At 37.4% G+C, this 21,277-nt stretch overlaps 1 long non-coding RNA gene across 1 annotated transcript in view; it reads right to left on the bottom strand.

The window, feature by feature from the left end:
* The window catches only part of LOC140524154 (uncharacterized), a 73,710-nt gene extending 52,772 nt beyond the window's left edge, over positions 1 to 20,938 (bottom strand). The window contains exons 1-2 of the long non-coding RNA XR_011973583.1: positions 20,855 to 20,938; positions 19,101 to 19,218 (exon numbers count right to left, since the gene is read on the bottom strand). This is a non-coding gene — a long non-coding RNA (uncharacterized lncRNA). The remainder of the gene's footprint in view (positions 1 to 19,100; positions 19,219 to 20,854) is intronic.
* Positions 20,939 to 21,277: the final 339 nt, after the last annotated feature.

Raw genomic sequence — 21,277 nt, 5'->3', positions numbered from 1 at the left:
ATCAGTTTAATTATCTTTTGTTTTTCTCTTATTTATTTATCCCTCTGATCACACTCCCACACTGAGCAAATTAAAAAAAATTAAAATGATAAAACCCTCAATACATAGTGGGCAAAATAAATCCCCACATTAGGAGATGAATGGCATGTTTAATCTCCATTCTTCTTGGAAATATAGTTTATTGTTGAGTTGATGAAAGTTTTAAATTCTTTCAAAGTTATTTTTCTCTATAATGTTATTGTTATATAAATTGTTCTCCTCATTCTGCTCTCTTGAAAGCCATTAGTTCACAGCAATCTTCCAAGCTTTTTTCTGAAACTGTCCATTTCATCATTTCTTGTGTAATAATAATATTCTATCATATCTGTATTCCATAATTTGTTTAGCCATTCTCCAATAGGAGGATACTACTATGGTTTCCAATTTTTGGCTACTAGGAAAAGAACTGATATAACTATCTTTATACATATAGGTCCTTTTCCTCTTTCCTTAATTTCATTGTGGTAGAGGCTTAGTAGTAGGAGTAGGAGTGGGAGTAATAGTATAGTAGTAGTGGCATTCACAATTTAGTGAGTTTGAGTGCATAGTTCCAATTTTTTCCAGAACTGCTGGACCAACTCATAATTCTGCTGGTAATACACCAATGTACCTGTTTTCCCGCAGCTCCTCCAGCATTTGACATTTTCATTTTTTGTCAGTTTTGCTAATCTGGTAGGCATAAATTGCTTTCATTTTTATTTTTCTACTTATTAGAGATTTAGTCCATTTTTTTCATGTGTTTAAGAGCTTGGATTTCTTGCTTTGAAAATTATATATTCATATCTTTTAATTATTTATCACTTGGGGAATGGCTCTTAATCACATAAATGTGAATCAATTTCTTAAATATAGATATTGGATATTAGACCTTTATCAGAGACAACTATTGAAGAGGATTTTCCTGATTTCCCTTTAGTCTTTATTATGGAAGATTTGTTAAGGCAAAAGCATTTTAAATTTTAAATAATCAAAATTATCCATTTTGTTATATGTTATCCCTTCTATTATTTGTTTATTCATGCACTCTTCTTTGTATTAGATCCAAAAGATAATTTTTCTTTATTCTTCCAATTTCAGTTATCACCTTTTATCTAGTTTAGGTATCCATTTAGAATTTGTCTTGGTATGTAGTATGAGATATTGTTCTGAATATAACTTCTGCCAAAATGCTATTTAATTTTCCCAGTAGTTTGGGAACACAATATTGCCATTTATTTATTTTTGAATGTTGTGTACCTAATCTGTTCTCTCTCTCTGTCTCTCTGTCTCTGTCTCTGTCTCTGTCTCTGTCTCTCTCTCTCTCTCCCTTCCTCCCTCCCTCCCTCCCTTCCTCTCCAAATTGTGTTAATGATTGCTGCTTTGTAGTAGAATTTGAGATCTGGTATTTATAGACACCTTCCTTCCCACATTTTTTTATTATTACCCTTGATAGTTTTGAACTTTTGTTCCTCTACATCAATTTACTTTTTTTCGAGCTCTATAAAATATTCCTTTGGGAATTTAATTGGTACAGCACTGGATAAGTAAATCAATTAGGGCAGTTTTGTCTCTTTTATTATATTGACTCAATCTACTAATAAACAAGTTCCTGAGTAAATCACATAAAATACAATCTCGAATATTTTATTTATCTTCAAACACTTACTATCTGTAACCCTGAACAAGTCACTTAACCTCTGTTTGCATCAGTTTCCTCATCTACAAAACAGGATTAATAATAACACCTTTCTCCCAGGGCTGTTGTGAGGATTAAATGAGATAATAATTATAAAATATTTTGTACATTGCTTGACACAGAATAGATTCTATATAAATGTTAGATATTTCTTGTTTTTGCTTCACAAGTATTTCTTATAAACAATATATTGCCAGATTTTACTTTCTAAAAATCTGTTGTTACCCTCTTTAATTTTATAGGTGATTTCAATCCAGTCACAAGTATGACTGCTAATTTTCTATTTCTCTGCATCTTGACCTCTTGTCCTTTTTCCTCTATTTGTCCTTTACAAATAAGAAGAAAGTGTTAGAAAAGATGGAATTTGCTTGATACTTGTAATCTTATAAATGAAATCTTTTCTGTTGCAACTCTCCTGTTTCCCTTACCCCCATTGATATTTATTCTTTCTTTTTTCCCTCTTAGCTCGTTTTACATGTTCTTTCCTCCAACTTTCTCATTTATTTTTCCTGTGACTATTTCTTTAGTATTCTGATCTCCCTTTTAAAACCCTCCCTTCACCTCCTCTCTTGTTTCTCCCCATCTTATTTTACATTTGAGTTTAATGTATTTCTATATTGAAATGTGCATAAGAAACAGAGACAGAGAAAAAGAGAGAGAGAGAGAGAGAGAGAGAGAGAGAGAGAGAGAGAGAGAGAGAGAGAGAGAGAGAGAGAGAGAGAGGAGTGTTAAAGAGAAATACATAAGAAAAAAAGAGAATGATAGAAAGACAGTTTAATTCTCAACTTTTCTCTATCTGGTTCAGACTAAAGTGAGACTCACTCTCACTGTTCTCCTTTCCATGACTATTTGCTCTTCATTTTATGAACTTTTATTTTACAATAAAATCCATCCACTACTTCCTCTTTTCTTCCCCAGTAAAGTACCCTGCTTATCTCATTTTCAACTTCTCTGAAGAGCATTAAAATAGAACAAATTCATTCTCAGATTATAAACCATTTTAGCCTGTTCTCTACCTCTTAAAGCTATTTGAATTCTGATAAGACATTGTAAGGGCAATCAAATTAGGATCGGTTTTGCTGTTTTTGTTTTACTAAAAGTGAATAATGAGATTAAGAAGGATCTTTCCCACCCATTAATGGGCCTGATCATTGTGGGAAGCTTGATTAGGGTAGTTGTTTTGTAGAAGGGTCCCAAGTACCTTTTGGATTTTTTCCCATGATTGAGTCACTAGGTCAGAGGGTTATGTCCTCTGACTCTAAAAAAGGTATAAATACTCTGAGGGTAAGGTTTTACTTTGGGACTTTTTGTAAGAAGGTTTGAGTGCCTGATGAGGACTCTGGGAAGCTGCTTTAAGGAGGCCAGTAGGCTTTGAAAACCCATATGTCAATGCTTTCCTCTCTGGTAACTATGGTCAGACACTTGGACTTGTCTGTTGAGTTCAGGCAGAGGAGGCCATGTCTGTTGTCTTTTTGATTTTTTTGTATTTTCTTTGAAGTTCAGGGTGCTGACTCCCTGAACAAGGTGAATGATACATGTGTTTGGTTAAAGGAATGATACATGTGAATGATTAAAGTGATTGTTAACCCTTCAAAAGTTGCCTTTCCTTTCATTAATGCAGATCTAAGAACCTGTCATAACAGCACCCCCCCTCCCATGTATGTTGGGGTGCTCAAACACTTGTTTCTTAACCCCTGTGTAAAGATTTCATCTCCACATATTCCCTTTAAATTAAACAAATACACACACATGCATGCATACATACATACACACACATATATGTATATATACATATATATGTATATACATGTCTCTTTCTAAGTTTCTCTTACTACCTATTTCAAATTTTCTACACATTTCTGGCTTTTTCATCATGAATGTTTGAAATAATTTTTAAAGACAACAATATAGAATGATGAAATAACTAACTCTGTAGTCAAAAAACCTACATTCACATCCAGCTACTGATGCTTATTAAATAAAACTTTGATTAAGTCACTTAACCTCAGCGGACCTGCCATTCTGTTATCTATAACATAAAGGAACTGAATTAGATGGCTCATAGATTAAGAAGAGGATGACAACTAAGAGCTTATTTCATCTAATACCTCTCAGTTTATAGATGCTTCTGATTCATTATCTGTGGTGTCTGAATGCCCTTGTCTAAATTCTCATACGTTTAAGAAAAGGATATAACATTGGAGTTTAGGCTCTGCCCACCCAAGGATGCCAAAAACTGTTGCAGTTTCACGATGGGTTGTGGTGAAACCTTCTCAAGTAATTCAGAGTCAGACCACCTTTCATCTCAGTACAGGCATTTATTGAAATGGATGCCTCTCATGAAGTGGGCTAAGTTTCAAAAGGAACCAGCAACTTCAGAGAAAGCAAGATGGATTTTTACAGGGTAAAGATGTAATTATATAACAGAAATTATGAATATTAAAAGGACAGGAGGGCTTTTTTAAGGGATTAGGTAAAAGAAGAGGGGTCCCAGCCTCAGTGAAACTGTGCATGTGATTACCCATAATGCATACAGAAAAACCCATTTGAGGGGGTATGTATGTATGATAATGATATTATAATAAGCCTCTCTATGTTATAAGTTGAGTCTAGGACAGTTCTTTACTATTACTATCCAGGTGCCTACTTAGGGAAAGTCCCTTCTATTGTTTTGGGGTCCACATCCTGCTTGGGCATCCTGGTGGTGCTGCTTTCTGATTGGCTGGCTATTGTAGTCCTGTCTGAGACTAGATAGATTTGGTTGTGATTGAGTGCATAGACAAACCTGCTGTTTCTGTGGGAAATATGAGGAATGGGTCTGGGGGCAGAGGCTAGCTAGAGGCAGTGACTAGGATCCCATCACATGGTTATGCCTGCTGGTCTGTAAGAAATATGAGTTCATGGATAGACCTGTTGTTCTAGTGAGCAGTGAGGCATATAGGAAGAAATTAGGATAGTTCTGGGAGGTGGCTAGGTAGGGGCAGTGGGCCTGCTATTCAATGGCGCCTATGAGGAAGTTAGAATATTGGGGCTAGGGACAATTTTATTAGGATTCCATCAATAGTATCCATCAAAAATAGAGATTTACAGAGATGGGAATCTCAGAGACCACCTTATCCAACTGCTACATCTTACAGATCAGGCATCCAAAGGCCAAAGTGATAAAAAAATGGCTTGTCCAAGGATTTGTAACCAGTTAATAACAGAGCAGACAATTGAACCCACATCCATGTCCATCACAGGCAATACTTTGACTATTCAGTCAGTGAACAAACATTTATTAATTATTTATTATATGTCAATAAGTGTAATATCTATCTTGTAAGCCACATTGTTGGGAAGCTGAAATAAGATGAATCAATCAAAGAAGAAACATTTATTAAGTGTTTACTGTATGCCAGATACCATGCTACGCTCTGGACATTCAAAAAAACAAAGTAAAAATAATCTCCGACCTCAAGAAACTTACATTCTAACAGAGGAGACAACTGATGTGTCAGAGAATACATGACTCATACAGAGCAGATGTAAGAAAACCTTCATAGAAATGCTGCTAGTGTCTGAGGTGGTGGTGGTGGGAACTGGGAAAGGCCTCCTGGAGGAGGTGACGGCAATGCACTATTTTTGCCTTTAAAAAAAAAAATTCTTTTTTTTTTTTTTTAACATCATCACAATTTCTTCCAGTTTCCCTTTCCCTGTGACCTCTCAGATAGTCATCCTATAGAATAACAACAAAAAATACTGTTTAAAGGAAAACTAATGAAAGGAAAAAGAAGAGGAGAAAAAGAAAACAGCTATACTGATCAAAACATCAAAATTTCTGAAAACATAGGCAATATAGGCCACCTTTGGGCACAGGCGCACGTGTGTGTGTGTGTGTGTGTGTGTGTGTGTGTGTGTTTGTGTGTGTCTGTGTGTGTAGGAGATACCTTCTCATATTTCTTTTCTGCAGCCACACTTATCCTTTCCTATTTTGCCACAATCACTTTGATTGTTTTATGGTTGATGTCTCCATTTTGTTTCCCTTTCTGTACCCGTAGCCATCATGCATATTGTCTTCTAGCCTGCTGACTTCATTCATTATTTTTCTTGCGTTTTTCATGCTTTGCTGTATTCATCATATCATCATCTCTCAACGCTTAGTAATATTCATGTACCACAAATTGTTTAGTCATTCCTTTATCAATGAACATCTACATTGTTTTCAGTTCTTGGCTACCATAAGAAAGGGCTCCTATAGGTATTTTGGTATATATAGGGATTTTCTATTCAACAATGAACTTCCTTTGGGCAAATATCTAGTAGTAGACTCTCTGGGTCAAAGGTAGAGACATTCTTGTCACTTTATTTGCAATTTGTACTCAGACTTAGAGGAAATCAGAGATCCTAAGGGTTCCAGTTTGGGAGGGAGTTCTAGGCCTGAAGAACAAACAATTCAAAGGCATGGAAATGGGAGATGTACTTCTGTGTGCCAGAAACCACAAGTAAGCCATAGTATGATTGAATTGTACTGTGCCCAGAGGTAAACAGAAAGCAAGAAGATTGGAAAAGTAGGAAGAAGTCAAATTGTAAAGAGCTTTAAATGCCAAACAAAGGACTTTATATTTCCTTCAGAGGACCACCAGAGTTTATTGAGTAGTGGTGACATGGACAGATCTACAATTTTGGAAAACCATTTTGGCATCTGAATGGAGTATGGATTAATACAAAAAAGAAGTTGGCTTCCACCTTGTACATCATTCTCCAAAAAAGGAAAAGACAGAATAGAGAAAATAAATACATAAAAGTGCTGAAGTTCAACATGTCTTCCATAAATAAGTAGTTAGCAATTTTCTTAGATCAGTACACAGCTAGGTGGCACAGTTGATAGAGTGCCCAGCTTGAAGTCAAGAAGACTCATCTTCATGAATTCAAACCTGGCTTTGATGGAGTATAGGCTCTGGAAATCCCCTTGAACTCTCATTGAGACTTCTACTTGATCTGGCATTCCCTTGAGGCTATAAGCCTTCCATTACTGCTAGGCCCAAATCTCTGTTAACCTTAACCTAGCCTAGCCCTGCCTTGTCTGTTACCTCCAGACTGCCTCCAGCTGCTTCCCACCCTTGATCTCATCAAAATCCCACTCGCTTTGTTCTGATTTCTAGTCACCCCAGTCCCATCAAGACCCTCCTTAGCCTTAAGGCCATCCCTATATTTCCCCTCCCAGACTCCTAGACCACCCCCAGATGTGTTTTATAATCTTTCTGTATACAAGACCCATGCTGTTTCCAGGAAGATGCTCAGATTCCTTAATAGAGAGATTTCTTAAGAATGTGGCCAATATGGTGGATCTTTAATAAACTTTGTTTTTTTTCTTTGGCTGAAAGAAGGCTTGGATTGAATTCATTTGGACAGGACCCGGTGTGTCAGTATTTTGGGGTCCCTAGCATTTATAACTGCAACTGCCACAGATACTTACTAGCTGTGTGACTATGGGCAAGTCACTTGATACTGTTTGCCTCAGTTTCCTCATCTATCAAATGAGCTGGAGAAGAAAATGCAAACCAGTCCAGTGTGTCTTTACCAAAAAAACCCAAAATGGGTTCATGAAGAGCCAGACACAACTAAACACCTCTAAATAGATCAGTATGCTCTGAAGCCCTAAACGATGTTCTTGCCACTGGTAGACATGAGTAGAGGACTGGTTCAGACAAGAAGCTCCTCTAAGGGATCTCCTGCTTCTGTCACCTTCCTACTGTCCTCTCCTTTTGGTTAATGTTCTTTCCTCTCTACCAGTAAGTACCTCCACAGGCTCTTGCACTCAGTGGCAAAATTCAACCTTTGTTGCATTGCATGGAAAGACTGAGGAATAGAAGGAAGGAGAGTAGTAGAGAAGGAAAGCTAGGTAGAGGGATGGAGAAAGAAAAGAAATCCACACAGTAGAAAACTGTAATTTTGCAACAGCTGCCTCAAGCTCTGCTCACTGTCATCTGTGCCATTTGTGACCCAGTCTTAACATAAACCAGTCGTGAGTTTTCAAATGTGATTTCACCTCTGCCTTTTCTGGATTGATTACAGATTATGTTCAGACATCCTAAGTTTCCCTTGCTTATGTTTCATTGATTTCTCATTTTCTACTTTTTTTTTTAAATGGTGGGTTTTTTTTTAGGCTTACAAATGTTGAGTGAGATCAGAGCCTCCACCCCATCCCCCCAGTTAAAAGGCTTGTTTGCCAGACACATTTTCTGCAGGTCTCACATTGCTAGTTAAATGGTCTAAGAGGTAATTGATTTCAGGCCTTTTATGAAAAGACTTCAGCTCAGAGCTGTGGTGAAGCATTCAATCTTGTTCTGCCTTCTAGTAATTCATTACAATGCTGTCATAGGTGGAGCTACCACCCTGGGGCCTCTGCAGCTGAAGGGCCCCGAGGGTGCAGATAGAGTACTTTGGGGGGATGGGGTGGGCAGGAATGGGCTTTGGAAGAGAAGTTCTCTATTCTAAGACTGCAGCTTAGAGAAAACGTGCAATATTAACTTACGTTGCCATCACTAGTCTAGCCCACTCCTCCTGCAACATGTACCCATACACTCACGAATACATACATACACATGTCTGCTCTTCTTTTATCTGAATTTGCCAGCTTGTTTGAGCAAAGATTTATTAAGTAACATTTCTTTGGTACTGAATTAAAAAGTGGAATAGTCAAAACTAGTAAGGTCTTTCAATGAACATTTAATGAATAAGAAATCTATACTATCATTTCTGTTTTTTCTCTCCTTTAGAATTTTGTTCTGATTTTTATCCACCCATCTATCTATCTATCTATCTATCTATCTATCTATCTATCTATCTATCTATCTATCTATCTATCTATCTGGTGTGACCCTATAATTTTACTAGGTAGTCAATTCCTAGTGTGGCAAAATCTTTGGAAAAAAATAGGTCCACATCTCTTCTACAACGGATGCTGCTGCTATTCAGTTGTGTCAGTTGGGTCTGACTCTGTGTGACCCATTTGGGGTTTTCTTACTGTAGTGGTTCGCCATCTCTTTCTTCAGATCATCTTACAGATGAAGAAACTGAGGCAAACAGGATTAAGTAACTTGCCCAAGGTCACACAGCTAGTAAGTGTCTGGGGCAACATTTGAACCTAGGAAGATGAGTTTTCCTGACTCCAGGCTTGGCAGTTTATCCACTATACTACCTAGTTGCTATACTGCCTTTGTTCTAGATTTTTATATTACCATTAAATATTAATATGGAGCATCTAGGTGACAGTGCATAGACTGTCAGGTCTGGGGTCAAGAAGCTTCATCTTTCTATGTTCAGATCTGGCCTCAGACACTTACAAACTGTGTGATTCTGGGAAGTCACTTAACCCTGTCCACCTCAGTTTCCCCATCTGTAAAATGAGCTGGAGGAGGAGATGGCAAATATCTACTCAAATATCTTTGCCAAGAAAACCCCAAATGAACTGACAGACAGAACTGAAACTACTTAGCAACAAATTCCTTCTGAATAAGCCAGGAGAGTCAATTCAATCATATCACTGGTTTTATCAATTTAAATCTGCCCTGAGGATGTTATACTTAAACGTAGAGAGGAGAGGGAAGTGGGAATGAGAATCTACATATTTTTTAAGCTGATATGCTATAATGGATTAGGAACTATAGCCATCTGTAAGGAATGACACAGTGAAAATTATAATGATTGTGAACTCTGCTAGGGAAGGCTTGCTGAGCTATACTCTTTTCCTAATAAAACAGTTCAAGTGAAAATTATAAACATGCCATGTGTTGCCTGTAGTTAATACCCCTGTGAAACCCAAGCATTACCATGACATTCCAGCTTCTTTTATTTGGAAAAGAAAGTCATCACTCATTTTTGCTGTTTCCCTATGCATGTTCATGTACATTCTCAAAGTACTCCAATCTTACAGGAAGTATAGGTTATCTTTGGAAATGGGGAATCATAAGCATGTGCAGATGATAACTGCAACTTAATGGGATATGCTCTAACTTTTCAAAGCTTAAAACACTCCTTTAAATGTCCCTTCATCTTACCAAGAAATCTGTAAGCATGGGAGTTCAGGAGAGAAAAAAGTTAAAAGGGAAGGGGGGAGAGATGGAGAAACTAGGCCCAAGCAGCTGGGGATCATTAGTCTTAATGAATGGTCAGAATATAAGGCAGCAGGAAGGGCTGGTTGAGGCTTCGCTGGTCAAGCTTTGATAGCCATGGGGTTGAAAGAAAGTTGGCAGCAGCCTCAGTCAAGAAAATAAGTTTGTTTGTTTTTTTTTTTTTGAGGGGGTGTTATTTGTAATAGCATCAGGGTCCCCAAGTGGTTACTATTTTGAGGGGGATTCTGCTTAATTCCCAATGCGGCAGCGTTAGCTCATTGAAATGAATGTTCCAAGAATGTTTTCTGTCATGTGCAAAACACAAATTTTATTATCTAACAAGATTAGTGTTTCATGAGAAGTTTACAGATAAGAGTGTGAATTGACCTTTTAAACATGGAAAGAAAAAGGAAGAGAAGCCAAGGATGAAGGAATTTTTGTCTTAGTGCTGACAGCAAGTTCTAATGCGAGGTTCATCATCTCATTTGTATCCTTGTTTCTGCTTTCTCCACCCCCTCCCCCAATCCACCTAAGGGGGACTAAGTTTCTAGGATTCTGGAACTTTATTAATATTTCGATATTTTTTTTTTTTTTTTGCAGAATGCTTGGTGTTATAGAAACCACAGAACAAAAATAAGTAGGGGAAATGTCGTTACACAAGACCTTGGAGAAAGGGATCTTGTCTGAGTATTCAGATTAACCTAATTATTCAAGTATAGTTTGAAAAAGACAGAATTTTTTTTAAGGGTATAAGTGGAAGAATTGAGCAAAAAATCAAGTTTCTGTTTGTGATCAGCTTTTTTAAAAAAAAATTTATAACTGTTCTCCCAATAACAAGGATTTTTATTTGTTTAGGTAGCTTGCTAGTGGAAATAGGCACAGGATTAGTGTCCAAAGAGCCTAGTTAGATCTCACTTCTGTCTCTGTCACTTACTAGCTGTGTAACCTTGGACAAATCATAAAATCCAAGAGTTAGAAGGTCACTTAGTGCCTTTTCTGAGGCCTATCTGAGGATCACTGAAAACTGGTCTCCAGGATCTACTTCAAGGCTTCTAGTGATGGGGAATCCACTCTCTCCTGAGGCAATTTTATTTTTGAATGACTCAGTTTGCTGGGACTAGAAGTCAGAAGATGGAGATCAAATCTACCTGTGTTGCTTAATGTCTGCATGACCTTAGGTAAGTCACTTAAATTTCTAGGACCTCAGTTTCCTCATCTGTAAAATGAGAGGGTTGGATAAGTTCTGTATTTCCTTCTAGCCTGACATCTATGATTCTTGAACTCAGAACTGAACAGGAGAAGATTGGTCTAGGTCATAATTGGAAAATACATGTAGCACTTAAATTCATTCTAAGCGTCTTCTCCATGCTCCTAAATCCCTCTTTCTCAGTGCTAAGTAATTCTACTCTATGACTGGGTCACGTCACTTGAGAGTGGGAAGGCTGACATCAGACCTAAATTTTCCTCTCTGTACATCTTCCGTCCATTGCTCTTGGTTCTTTATGCTCTCTGTGGCCAGACAGAACAAACTGAATCCCTCTTTGGCCAGTCAATGAACATTTATTAAGCACCTACTATGTGTCAGAGCCTGTGTCAATATTTCAGAATACAAATGTAAGCAAAAAAAAAAAAAAAAAAAAGAGTCCCTGCCTTCAAGGAGCTTATATTTTAATTAGGGATTAATTATTCTCTCCTAATTGTGGAGTAGAGAATATAGGAGAAATCTGGCTGGCAACCTGGTGAGAAATGAAGAGATGTTTCGCCTGGTCCACCTTTAAAAGAAGCTTCTAGGAAAAGTAATCCAATTGGACAGAGGGGTCACAGGGCCTTAGGGCTCTTCCAAGGTCCAGTGCTGAATAGATTCTCCAAGATGAAGAACTTCCACCCTTCAAATATTTGAAGACAGCTATTGGCCCAAAGGTCAATGAAGACATGTTTGTTGGGCCTAAGTAAGATCAATGACGTTGCACAAGTACAACCTATATCAAGTTGTTTACTATCTTAGAGAAGGAGCATATTAGGGAAGAAGAGAGAAAATTTGAAACTTAAAATTTTTAAATGAATTTTAAAATTTGTCTTTTCATGTACCTAAGATTATAAAAATAATTTTTAAAAAATCAATGATGATGACTTGCAAATTAGAAATGATGCTAAAAGACATCAAAGACACATTTGACTATAAAAGATGGGAACCAGTTACATATGGAGAATTTGAGGGATAATGGAATCTGTAAAATATTAAAAGAATCAGGCAGAAAACTCCAGAACATTGACAAAATATTCTTTGAAGGATATGAATGAGACTGAGTCAGGATAAAAAAAAAAAATAAAGGGGATCCTCATACCAGTGAGATCTTTAGGGATACAGTTGATAGATCTTTGGTCTTGACGGCAGGAAGATTTCAGTTCAAGTCTTGTCTCCAGCTTTGTGACAAATTACTTAACTGCATCTGAGCCTCAGTTTCTTCTTATAAAATCTGGGGATTGACTCAATGCTGCTCAGATCCTATCTAACCTTAAATCTATCACTCGTTCACCCATAACAATAATAAGAACCTATATTAGGATGGTGGCATAGGAATTTAGACTCTCTTCTCTGATTTTATGTTCTTTCTTCTAGAAGTAGAAAAGAAAAAAATCCCCATTGTTACAGATATGATATCTCCTTTAAAAGTGACTTTTAAGTCACTTTTAGCTTTAAATGAAGCCAACTTGATCTAGTTTGCCCTTTTGAATAGGCACAAAAGATTTCAAATCCCACAGATCTGGGTCCAAAATAAGTTAACTTATGGCTATTTCTAGACCATACTTGTGGTCAATTTTCCAGTCAAAGTAGAAACTTAAAGTCTCAATGATTTGGAACTGATGGTGCTACTTGTAGATTATCCAAAGCCAATAGTTAATCCTTGGTGCTCCTGCTGTTGTACTTATGAAGTCTCTTAAATAGGATACCTTTCAGATAGTGGTCAATGTAAGGAAGCATGAAATTCAGTGGAGCCCTAGTTTGCTTTCTAAGCATCTATGACAAAAGGTGAGGGAGGAAGTTTAAACTATATACCACATTAAGGCTGAAGGATTGTCTTTAGAGCTCAACTACTCAGGCTGCTTCTGTCTCCCATTACTACAGATAATTGAGTGTTGGCTGCATTACTGTTTTAAGAAGTTTATTAAAAGCAATCACACTAGTCAAGGCATGCTGTGAAGTACTTCCCCTTGAGGTATTATTAGGACACTGTAGCCTGAATCAAGAGGAGAAAACACCCTTAATTGGCTGCAGAAATTCACTTTTAAAAGTTCATCATCAAATGATCTGGAGAGAAACAGAGAAAGTTTGTTATAACAGCTCATTATTAGATATTTAGATGTTTCGTGTCTAATCAAGAGCCTGCAGAATTCCAAATGAAATAAAAACTTATATGACAGGTTGTAGGCCCATCCACTAATATCAATACTGTAAAAGAATGCTACTTAGTTGATTTTTAAACTTGAACTAAGAAAACAAAATCCAATTTCATGCCTCTTATGAATCTCATCCATTCCTTTTATTTATACAAGTGTAAAGCATGGTAATGACTAACATTCAGGTGATAGATATGAACATTTTTTGAGAGGGCATTTGGCTTTTGCTAAAACTCAGATCTGCTTATTTTATCACCTTCTAATGTGTTTCTTTCACTAGCCCAACAATAAACTATAATCCCCCTCATACACTTTACATTCAAACCAAATTGACCTTGGTGATGTTTTCTGTAAACAACATTTTATCTCTTCTGTGTGTCTTTGAATAGGCTGTTCCCTCTATACCTGGAGTGCTATCCCTCTTTACCTACAATTCTTAAATCTCATAGCTCTATTCAAGTCAACTGAGCTGTCACCTCCTACCTAAGACCCTTCTTAATCCTACTAATTCTTAACACTTTCCCTGCCATCCCCAAATTGCTTTGTAGACATATATTTACTTCTCTGTATATGTGTCCCCCTCAGTAGAACATAAGAACCCTACAAGCCAGATTGTTTTTTTAGTTTGTTTTATTTTCCTTTGTATCCTTAGGACCCAGTACTCCTAAAGTACTCAGATCACCTGACATATAGTAGATGAGTAATTCTTATCAAATTGAATTGAGACTGAAGAAAGGTTTAATGTCATTTTAGCTATTAAGTAAAATAGTTTAACACGAGCCAGTGTGGTGCATGCAGACATTTACAGCCAGATCACAATTATTCAAGAATTGATTCTATTTAGACTTCTTGCTTCTCTTTCCTGACCTTTCTGTAGACTCCTGCCATTGAAGCAGTTGATACTCAGAATTTCAGAGTTGGAAGGAACCTCTGTAACCATCTAGTCCAAGTCTTATCCTTCAACATATCTGACAAGTGGTCATCCATCTTATCCTTAAGGATCTTCATTGAGCGGTACCCCATAACCAATTAGAGTTCTAGATCTTCAGAAACTGTTTATTTTAATAGCCTGCCCTCCCCAATTTCTCCTCTGCAGATTCTACCTACTGTTCTCAACTCTAGCCTCCAGGGACAAAAAGTACAATTCTGCTCCTCCTTTTACATGTCATCTCTTCAAATACTAGAAGACTATTATCATTCATACCTCCCTTGTTTCCAGTCTTCTCTTACTAAACATTCCCTGTTTCAGTTGGTCCTCATATTTCTTGGACTCAAAGCCTTTCACTATTCTGATTGATTTCATCTAGATGTTCTCCAACTTATTCCATTCAAATTAAACTACTGACTACTCTTAAACAATGTGGCAAGTTATTGAAGATATAAACTAAACTGAAATTTTGGATTATTTCTATTCAGTTTTCTGTGCCATTTTGGCTATAACCTGACTTACATCAATCCACAGGGGCTTAGGTTTAATGTTAGAACAGTCCATGAGGCACATTTAGTTGTTTCAATAGTTAGAAAAAAGGAAAGGTACTTAAATTTAACAGAAGGATAATTAACAAGGGTAGGCACTGAGAATCCCTTGAGTTGACTGAACTATGCCAAGCTTCATTGCCTGAATGCTATCACTTCTTGATACACCAGTCAAACTTCAAGGGCTTCTTTTGGTTGTTTTGTGCTCATGCCTCTTTTGTCCCTTGTGCCAACCTAAGTCTCAAGAATGTCTCAATGTCCTTGAAATGTGTTAAGGGGGAAAATTAGTCTAAATTGTATGGAGAAAAGGGTATAACATCACAAATGCCATCTATCCCTGTTTCTCACTGTTGTACACATTCAGAAATTAAGTTAGCTTTACGTAAGCAAACTAAAATGACTTTAATGAGGTCAGGTCTTCTATGTGAAAAAAACAAGTATTTTAGAATTATGAGTTGCTTCGAAATGTAGCAAAAGAATTCTATGAATACATGTAAAAAGTAGTCTAACATTTAAGTACTTGGTTTTGTTTGTTTGATTAGCCATATGATTTCATCAGAGTAGAAAGCTCCCTGGGAAGAGCTTCTTCAACCCATTCAGCATGGAGCCTTCTCTGTCATTTAAAGACCTCCCAAGCAGACGGAGTCATTTACAGATAAAACTAAATAGCCCCAAATCACGCAGCCCACATGTTTCAAAGATGGGCCTTGTACCCAGGTCTTCCCGATTCTAAGGCTAGCTGTTATCCAGCATACTGGAAGACATTAGGCTTTAAATCAAAGTACTACTTTAAAAATTATATGCGGTTCTCCAAAGTTGGCAATAAAGAGAAATTTTGTAATGCGCTTTTTTGTTTAAATTACCTGGAGAACTGCCTGAAGGCTGAAGTGGTGAGACATGTCTAAAATTCCTGCAGCTTGAATTGCTGAGGTGAGTGGATCACTTATGTTTGAGAGTTCTGAGCTGCAGTGGGCTAAGTCCTTCATGTTCCTGAACTAAAGTAGGCACCATTATAACGAATCCCCACAAATGTAGAGCCCATCAAGCTACCTAACAAGGGTGAACTGACCCAGGTTAGTAATGGAGCAATCCAAAGCGCTGCTGGCTGCCATACTTCCAGCCTGCATGAGATAAGAAGACCCATCTTCACACACACACACAAGAAAAAGGAAAGATGACAAAATTTTTGTCATAAGGCTATCTTTAGAAGAAATCTTGATATTGCCTACAACTAAAACAACTCATGTAGAGCTTTAAGACTGGCAAAGTACTTTCTGGACACTGGGTCGATGAACTAATTAGCTAGGTAACACAAGGATCGTTATCTCTGTTTTGCACATGAGCAAACTAGAGCTTTGAAAGGTTAAGCAATTTGTCTAAGGTTATAAAACTGGTAAGGATCTGAGACAGAATTTAAGTCTAGCCCACTACCCACTCCATCATACTTATGATGATTAATAGGTGGACAGTGCATAGAATGTTGAAAGACCCGAGTTCAAATCTGTCACCAGACGCTGTGTGACCCTAGAGAAGTCATTTAATCAATTTTTGCCTCAGTTTCCTCAACTTTAAAATAGGGATAATAATAGCATCTACCCTACATGGTTGTTGTGAGAATAAAATTGGAATACATTTATAAAGCACTTAGCATAGTTCCTTGCATCTAGGTGCTTAATAAATGCTTATTAACTTGCCTTGTCTCAAATACTATACCCTTCCAGATAATTCCCAGGTACTAGAGCCTTCTATGCCCCCAAATTAGATTATACTTATTTGTGGTTATATGCATATCTACATATCGATGCATATTTGATACAGATTGATACCCTTTAAAGATGTGAGGTCCTGGAGGGCAGGAAATATTTCCGTTTTGTTTCAATGTCCCCAGCACCATGCCTAGCCCAGTACTTGGCACATAGTAGGTGCTCAATAAATATTGTTGAGTCATTTCAGTCATGTTTGACTCTTCTTGACCCAATCTGGGGTTTTCTTGGCAAAGATACTGGAGTAGTTTGCCATTTCCTTCTCCATATCGTTTTAAGATGAGGAAACCAAGGCAGACAGGGCTAAATGGCTTGCACAGGGTTACACAACTAATAAATGTCTGATTGTCAGATTTGAACTTAAAGAAGACCTAAGTCTTCTTGAGCGTAAGCCCATTCCTCTATCTACTGGGCCACCTAGCTGCCCACTCAATAAATGTGTATTGACTAATTGATCAATAAATGGATCCTTGATATGCTTGTGTATTTTTGTTTGTTTGCTTTTTGTCTTTCCAACTAGCCAGTTTCTAGGAGAATGCGCTACTTCTGCCCTATACAGCAGACATCACGGTTTTGTGCCGCTCTAGGCTCTCTTGGCTGACAAGCTCCACTTTGTTAATAGCAGTTATTGTTGGGCAGAGGTGGTTCCATGTGGAGATGATTGCAACCTTTATCGTCAAGTGCTCCATGGAGAGTCAAGAGTCTCTATTCTAGACATGGCCTTTCTATATAACATAATTACTGATATTCATGCAGCACTCTAAAGTTAACCACATCCTTTATGGAAATATCTTGGTTGTGCCTCACAGGAAACCTGGGAGGTAGATGAGGAGGAGGATAGTAATGATGTTGACGATGAATATGGCACTTCAAGATTTGCAAGCCACTTTACAAATATAAATGTATCATATCCTCACAACAGCCCTGAGAGGTGGGTAGTATTATTATTCCCATTTTACAGTTGAAGAACAGGTAAATAGAGGGTAATTGACCTGCCCAGGGTCACATAGCTAGTAAGTCTCTGAGACTGGACTTGAACTCAGATCTTCTTGATTCTAGGTCTAGCACTTTATCTGCCAATTAGATGCAAAAAAGACTTTAGGTATTTTTAAGCCCATTTTATAGAGGAAGACTAAAAAGCAAAGGAATTAAATGACTTGCCTTTTAATAACATAGTCATTTAGTGCTGGAGATGGGATTTGAATTGAGGTCTTAAATCTAGAGCTCTTTCCACTATATTGTGATTCACACACACACACACACACACACACACACACACACGTTCATCCAAATTCAGATCCCTCTTCTGGCACATACTATCTGTGTGACACTGGACAAGTAACAACCTTTCACTGATCCAGCCAACTCTCTAGGAATAAACTGAAGAATAGTTGCTGATTTGTGAGAATTTCCTCAGTAGGGTTCTCCCAAAACAGTGAAATCAGATCTGGACTCCATACATGCACACAAATGCACATTCATTCATATGCATTCAAATATATCCTGCCACTCCTGAGGCCCAAGGACAAAAATACCAACAGAAACTGTGATGTGAGTAAATGCATTATTATTGACTATATTTTATTAAGCACTTGATAAGAAAGTGCTATTAACGAAAGAATACTGAATTTATAGTCAAAAGATCTGGATTAAACTTCTGGCTTTGCCTCTTTCAACTTCTGTGATTAATTTAACCCTTTGGGTCTCATTTTCTCCATTGTAAAGTAAGGAGGCTACAGTAGGTCAGAAATATTAAACGTAGCCCACAACACTCTTGAATGTCCCTGAACTAGAATAAAATATAATTGAGAAATATGAAACAAAAGAAATAAAAATGCAATAGACATAGAATATGTTAACATATGGTTTTCTAAGTTAATAGTAGAAAACTTTATGTAAGGTTTAGTGACTTGCTGTTTTAGTCTGGCACCACTGGAGAAAATGTCCTTGAAGATTCCTTCTCTCTCTACATCTATGATCCTATTATTTTATCATATTAATATCTATATACATAATACTATCTAGTTATTGTTTCTTTACTTTTCCAAATAGAGAATAAGCTCTGGACCAAATCTTCTGTATCTTTCATACTCCAAAGCACCTAGTACGATAATAAGCACAGGGGTGAGAAAGGGGCTCAATAAATGTGCTGATCCTTAGTGAAAATCTTGGAATCTGTTCAAATGTTAGCGTATACTTGACTCATTTCCTCAAACTCTTGGTCATGTAACCGGATACTGTACAAATATTGAAAAGTTTTTGAAATGTGCTATAGCAAATAAAGCTTTCCTTTTTCCAGCCCCTACTTTGATGAGAATGTTGCTTTACAGTCTATTTCAAGCTAGGATAGCAAAGCCATCCAGTGATCTCTTAATCCAGCATTAGAGTTATAGCATTTCGTACAGTATTAACACTCTATCATTAGGAAACCCGCTAGCAATAATGACTAATAAGGAAGGCATTTCCTGGCAGCTAATGACTGGCTTGGGGAGCCAGATTTTGAAGCCAAGCCAACAGCCTTCCACCCAGCTGGTCATTAACTCTCAGGCTATGCCTGACCTCAGGGGTAACTGTTGTATGTATTTATAAGCTGTTAGAATGGTAACAAAAATGAAAAATGGATTTTTTTAGATGTTGTAAAGTTGAAAGTACCTGTTGCTACTTTCTGATCCTTTCTTAGCTGTTCCAACTTCAGAGGCCAGAGTCTCATTCCTTACTTTGTTCCAGAGGTAGTGAGTAGAGAACTTTGAATAACCTTATAGAAGCTGGCCTGTGGAAGACATAACAGAGGTATTCACATCTGGATTCAGTATCCAGCTTTAGCCAAGCAACTTTCATTTTGTCTGTAATTAAACAATATAAGGGACCATAGTTGCTAACTAGAATTCTGGGTAGTTTACACCCCCCCTACCCCCACAAAAAGGCCTTGAATTTAAGATAACTTTTCCAAAGAAGAGAAATTTTCAGAAGAATATATTCTCTCATTTGGGGGCTTAGATAGGAGAAGGCACATCTGGGTCCATGATTTTATTAGTATAAGGAACAAGTATGGAAACTCCCTTCACCAATGCAAATAAATAATTTCTGTTATTTAGCACCATGGATTTAGGGCAGCAGTGTCTCAGTGGACAGAGGACCCAACCTGAGGTCAGAAAGACTCATCTTTCCAAGTTCAGGTTTGTCCTCAGATACTCATTAACTATGTGACTCTCGGCAAGTCATTTAACCCTATTTGCCTCAGGTCCTCATCTGTAAAATAAGCTGGAGAAAAAAATGGCAAGTCACTTCAGTATCTCTGCCAGACACAACATGAACAACAAAAAACATTGATTTGAAGCAAGAACGGACCTTAAAAGTCACCAGGTATAGAGTTGTCAAACCCGCAGCTGCATGTGACCCTCTAAACTCCTGAGTGTGACCAGAACAAAACAAACAAAAATATAATTCAACATTGATCATGAGAACTGGTGGTTTTCTAGTCAATATGTGGTCAGCAGTGATACATTTCTATCTGAGTTTGATACCTTTATTTAACTGACAAGAAAACTGAGGGGCAGAGAAGTGAAACAATTTCCCCAAGGTTGCACAACACGAGCTATGATTTGAATCCAGTACCTATGACTTCCAATCTAGCCCTCTTTCTACTACGCATCCCTGCCTCTAAGAGAAAGCTATCACCCAGAGGAGTCAAATGACTGTTCAACATCATGTAAGTGTCAAATTGTGATTTTAACCAAGGTCCTCTGACTCTCAAACCAACAATATGCCCCATAATATTTTTAGTATTGCCTTATCATTGAGAATTTAAGTTACCTGTCCATGGCCACACAGCTGGAACATGTCAGAAGCAGGACTCCAACTCATTCTTTTCCTGACTTTTACACCTACATTTATCCGTTACAATATGGTTCCTCATGTACTCTCTTATATCACACAGGGCAATCTTACCAATAAATGGAGAAAAATAAACCTGACTTTACTTACCTTAAAAAGAGACTAGTGGTTCCCCCAAAGCATGCTTTTATTCCAACGTGATATCCCTTGCTAATCCCCTTCCACGATATGCATATGGTAGAACTTTTAAGAGATATGAGCAATATCCCCTAACTCAAAATATCTTTTCTACCATCTGAGGACATAGAAAAGATAGAAGTAGGGAAGGAAGGAATTCAGCTTCACCTACACTCAATTGAATGTATCCTGATGGTGTGAACATAGTCTTCACAATATTATAAAAACAAGGGTTATTATTCATGCCTAGTGGGAAGAAAGTAAATTGTTTTGGTCATTCTTTTTAATTTTTTTTAAATTTTTTCCTTGATCACTCTTGAGGGAGAATATTATCTCTATTTTGGCACAGGGACATGGGTCAAATCTCTCATTCACATTTCTCAACACTTACCTACCTTAGTCCTAAGAAAGTTTTCATCTAGGTTGCCACCAGGATGAGGCAGGAATGGAAGAGATCAGTGGAGTGCTGTGCCTGGTTCTCATTTGAATGAATACATACTGGCTTAACAGCAATTTTGAATCAACTCAGGGCAAAGTCAACAGTCAGTCAATCAATAAGCATTTATTGAACACTTACTGTGTTCCAGGCACTGTGCTAAGCACTAGGTATACAAAGAATGGCAAAAGATAATCTGTCCTCTCAAGAAGCTCATTCTGATGGGGTGTTGAAACAAGATATATACAGGATAAACTGGAAATAATAAACAGAGAGAATGCACTATCAATCAATTATTAAACATGCATGAAGTGTCTATTATGTGACAGGAACTGTGCTAAGCACTGGGTATAAAAAACAAGGCAAAAGACAGACCCTGTCC

This window comes from Notamacropus eugenii, chromosome 2 (genome assembly GCF_028372415.1).
Source record: "Notamacropus eugenii isolate mMacEug1 chromosome 2, mMacEug1.pri_v2, whole genome shotgun sequence".
NCBI classification, from domain to species: domain Eukaryota; kingdom Metazoa; phylum Chordata; class Mammalia; order Diprotodontia; family Macropodidae; genus Notamacropus; species Notamacropus eugenii.
The sequence above is the reverse complement of the archived record's forward strand: the minus strand, read 5'-3'. Positions and strand labels throughout refer to the sequence as shown.